This window comes from Chiloscyllium plagiosum, chromosome 1 (assembly GCF_004010195.1).
Source record: "Chiloscyllium plagiosum isolate BGI_BamShark_2017 chromosome 1, ASM401019v2, whole genome shotgun sequence".
NCBI classification, from domain to species: domain Eukaryota; kingdom Metazoa; phylum Chordata; class Chondrichthyes; order Orectolobiformes; family Hemiscylliidae; genus Chiloscyllium; species Chiloscyllium plagiosum.
The window spans coordinates 154696298-154701466 of NC_057710.1; positions in this window are offsets into that span (position 1 = coordinate 154696298).

The following is a 5169-nucleotide window of genomic DNA, read 5'->3' on the forward strand; positions in this document are numbered from 1 at the left end:
CTAGAGAGAAAATAGGGCCCCTGAAGGACCCAAGTGGACATGTATATGTAGAACCACAGGATATGGGTGAGGTTCTCAACGATTATTTCCTCTCTATGTTTATCATGGAGAAAGACATGAAAACTTGGGAACTTGGGGAGGTTAGTGAGGATGTCTTGGGGGCAGTCCATGTCACAGTAGAGGAGGTGTTGGATGTATTAGAATGTATGAAGGTGGATAAATCTCCTGGTCCTGACCACATATATCCAAGAACACTGCAAGAAGCCAGAGAAGAAATTGCGGGAGCCCTGGCTGATATTTTTGCATCATCGTTAGTCATGGGTGTGGTCCCGGAAGACTGGAGAGTAACGAACGTTGTGCCATTATTCAAGAAGAGCTGCAAAGATTAAGATGTACATGCATTTTGAAATACAGGGTTTGATTAGGATTAGTCAGCATAGCTTTGTGAGTGAGAAAGCATGCTTCATAAATTTGTTAGAGTTCTTTGACGAGGTGACCAGGAAAGTTGACGACGGTAGACGTAATCTATATGGATTTCACTAAGGTCTTTGACAAGGCTCCACATGGTAGTGTTGCTTAATTTAAAACCAGCAACACAGAAAAGATTTATCCTGTGCAGCAATCTGTAAAAATTTGAGTGGCCAAGAACGATTTAAGGTAAAAGTTAACAACTTTATTTCTTAAAGTATAACAGAGAATAATTAACTAACAACTATTTACAAGTCCTTAGTCTAAGCTGTCTTTTACCTTCCCTTCTATAATACTAGTCCAATAAAACCCCCGATTACAATTTATAAAACAACACTTCTTATCTCAAAATCAGGCAGCTTTTGTTCTTCTTGGTATTTCAGTCTTCTTCTTGGAGATGCTGCTTCACACGTTACTGATCAATAAAGGTACCTTTTAAGAGAGCTATTTTCTGGGTGCAGATGTCTTTGGTGACGCAGTTCTCCTCTCAACTGTTCAATTTTCCCTGGTCTTGTATCCCCAAAAGCATAGGATTGTGTCATTGGCTTTCAAGATTGTCAATAAACTCAATTCAAACTTGATTGGAGTGGTATTTTTTCAGGGTATAATTTAAATTGATTTGCCTAATTTGAATTTGTTTTGTCATTTCCAGGCAATCAGCTAATCAAGTTGTTCCACCAACATGTTACTTTTTTTTTCAAAACACTTGGTTCTGTCAGGTAGTTCTGTTGCTTTTAACTCTCTTAAAGGTACAGTACACCCATATCTTCATAACAGTAGGTATGCTGGAAGGTTAGATCGTATAGAATCCAGAGAGAGCTGTCAAATTGGATACAAAATTGGCTTGATGGTAGGAAGCAGAGGGTAATAGTGGAAGGATGCTTGTCAGACTGGAGGCCTGTGACTAGTTGAGTGCTAGTGATTTTCGAGAAGATTTGTAGCTCAGAATAATGATACATATGTAAGTTAACTCGCACAGCTAAAAGGTGTTTTTCAGATGTTTCGTCACCATACTAGGTAACATCATCAGTGAGAGTTTCTGGTGAAGTGCTGGTGGTGTGTCCTGCCTCTCTATTTATAGGTCTTGGTTTCTTAAGCTGGGTGATGTCATTTCCAGTTTTTTTTTTCAAGGGATGGTAGATTGATTTAAATCCTATGTGTTTATTGATGGAGTTCTGGTTAGAATTGCATGCCTCTAAGAATTCCCGTGCATGTTTTTGTTTCGCCTGTCCTAGGATGTGTGTGTTGTCCGAGTTAAAGTGGTGCCCGATAAAATTCCCGATTACGACTTGCAAAACAAAACGTCTTATCTCTAAATCAGGCAGCTTTCATTCTTCTCAGTATTTCGGTCTTCGGCATTCTGCTTCACATGTTACTGATCGATAAAGGTGCCTTTTAAGAGAGCTGTTTACTGGGCAGGGTGTAGATGTCATTAGCTTGGGAGCTCTCCTCCTAACTGATCAATTTTCCCCAGTCTTCTACCCCCAAAGCATCAGATTGTGTCATTGGCTTTTACGATGGTCAATATACTAACTTCAAACTGGATTGGAGTTTGGTATATTTTTGGGGTATAATTTAAACTGATTGGCCTAATTTGAATCTGTTTTGTCATTTCCAGGCAACCAGCTAATCAAGTTGTTCCACCAAATGTTACATTATATGTTTTTTAAGAACACTTGGTTTTGTCAGGTAGTTCTGTTGCTTTTAACTCTCTTAAAGGTACAGTACACACACATCTTTATAATACCTCCCTCCTTAAGAAAAAATTGAACGATCATAATGACAAGATGGCTTCATTTTTTTTCTCTACTTTTTAAACACATTACCCTAACATACAGATAACATTAATATAAGTTCACCTTAAATTCTTTCCATATACGTGTATAGATATAACATTAAATAAAGACAAATCTCATCTAAACTCTTGCAGTAAAATCCACGAGAACGCATCTGTGATTACATTCTTCCAATCCACACCATGTATGATTTTTAAATTAAAAGTCTGTAAGATAAGACTCCAACAAAATAGTCGCATATTCTTGTTTTTAAAGCGTGCTAAGAATGTAAGAGGATTATGATCCATGTACACAACCATCTCCGACACACTGTTTGTGACATACACATTACCATGTTGGAAGGCCAGGACCAAACTCGATCGCTCCCTTTCAGTTCTGGAGGATTTCCTTTGGTGAGTGTTGATCTTCCTCGAAAAGTAACCACCTGGTAGTTCAATCCCATCCTCATTTTCCTGGAGGAGTACAGCTCCAACTCCACTGTCACTAGCATCGATGACGACTTTAAAAGGTTTTGAAAAGTTTGGTGTAGCTAAAACTGGTTTGGTGGTTAATATCGATTCCAAATGGTTGAATGCCTCCTGGCATGGTTCTGTCCACCGAAACTTTGTGTTCTTCTTCAGCAAATCAGGTAACAGTGCCACTACACTGCTGAAGTTGGGAACAAACTTCCAATAGAATCCGCTGAGTCCGAAGAATCGAAGCACCTCTTTCTTCAAGGTTGGTCATGAAAATTCCTCGATGGCCTTCATCTTTGCATTCCGTGGGGTCAACTTTCCATGACTGATGTTACGTCCCAAGAACGTCACCGCTGCTTTCGCAAATTCCGTTTTGAGTTTATCACCAGTTTTGTTTCTCGTAGTCGTTCAAAAAGCTCTGCCAACTGTACCATGTGATCTTTCCAGGACTTACTAAAGATCACTACATCGTCCAAATAGACTGCACAGTTTGTTAACCCAGCCACAACTCTGTTCATGAGCCTTTGGAATGTGGCGGGCACGTTCTTCATTCCAAAACTCATCATGTTAAACTGATATAGCCCATGTGGGGTTACAAACGCAGAAACTTCTTTCACCATCTCTGATGTACGTACCTGTCAGTAATCACGCATTAAATCCAACTTGGTGTCATAACTGGCTTGTCCGACTTTCTCGATACAGTCCTCCAATCTAGGAATTGGATATGAGCCTGATTTTGTGACGGCGTTGACCTTCCGATAATCCACGCAGAATGGTTGAGTCCCGTCCAGTTTTGGAATTAAAACGATCGGCAAACTCCACTTGCTGTGGTTTGGTTCGATGATGTTCTCGTCGGGCATGGCCTCCACCTCCATCTGAGCCTGTCTGGCTTTGAGAGGATTAAGCCGATAGGGGTGTTGTTTTATCGGAGCAGTATTCCCTATGTCTACTTCATCTACAATAGCATCAGTCCTCCCCATCTGATATTTGTCCTTATACTGCAGTAACAAATCCTTCAACTGCGTTCTACGTGCCTGAGACAGATAGCTTGCTAACCTATCCCACTCTATGAAGATTTCTTCATTATTTAATCTATTTTGAAGCGCATTAAAATCCACATCATCTGGATTTGATTCCTCACTCTGCAGGGCAGTCACTAACACCTGTTTCTCCAGTTCTTTCTCTCTAGTATAATACGGTTTCAACATGTTCACATGACACACTCGATACCTTTTCCCAGCTGGCATCTTTACTAGATAGTTCACCTGACTCACCGTTTTCTCAATTTGATAGGGATCCACTAAACCTGACTTTGAAGGGATCTGTTATCACTTGTAACAGTGCTAACACGTCATCTCCTCGGAAAACGTCTTGAGTCTCAGCTTTAATCTGCCACCTGCTTCATTCTACACTGTGCCCTCTTTAGGTACTGTTTAGCTAACTCACCTACTCAATTTAGTCTCTTCCCTCAACGCCAATACATAATCTAAGTGTGAGCTCTCCGACTTTGGTCCTGTCAATTTTTCTTTAATTAATTTCAAAGGGCCTCTCGCTTCATGACCGAATATTAACTCAAAAGAAGTGAACTGAGTAGATGCGTTTAGGGCATCTCTAGTGGCAAACAATACAAATGGATACCTTAATCCTAATCATTCAGGTAATGCTGTCAATGTGGTCTTCAAGGTCTGATGACACCTTTCCAAAGCTCCCTGGGATTCAGCATGATATGCACTGCATTTTAAGTGCTGTATACCTAAGCTATCCATAACCTCCTAGCAGTAAAATTTGAAATTCCGACTGAATCTCTCTGGGTAGCCCATACTGTGTGAAGAAAGCTCCTAACTCCCCTCCTACCCTTTTTGCCTTTGTCTCTGGAAATCTGGTAGATGCATCCATTCTGGTTAACAAATACTGGTTCCCACTTTTAGTTCTCTGGAGGGGACCCTACACAATCAATTGTAACCTATGTGAAAGGTTCTTCAAATGTGGGAATTGGCAACAATGGGGCTGGTTTTATTGCGCTTGTGGCTTACCCACCATTTGGCATATATGACACGTTTGGCAAAAGTTAACCACATCCTTGTGCATTCCAGGCCAATAAAAATGTTTTTGGATCTTAGCCTGAGTCTTTGGTACCCTAGGTGACCTCCTACAGGTAGTTCATGTGCTACCCATAACACCATCTGCCTGTATGCTACCGGCAACACAATCTGGTGCACTTTAGCCCATTTCTCCTCTGCACTAACCTGCCGTGGTCTGCATTTCCATCTTAGGATTCAATCTTACAGGTAATAACCCTCCAGATTATTCTCTGCCTCCTTTTCGGAGTATGCATCCACCTATATATATCTTTTATTGTCTTGTCTTGCTGTTGCAAGTCTTTTGGCCTTTCAGGACTGAACACTTCTGTCTGACCCTCTGCCTGTTCAGGTTTTTCCTGCACCATTACG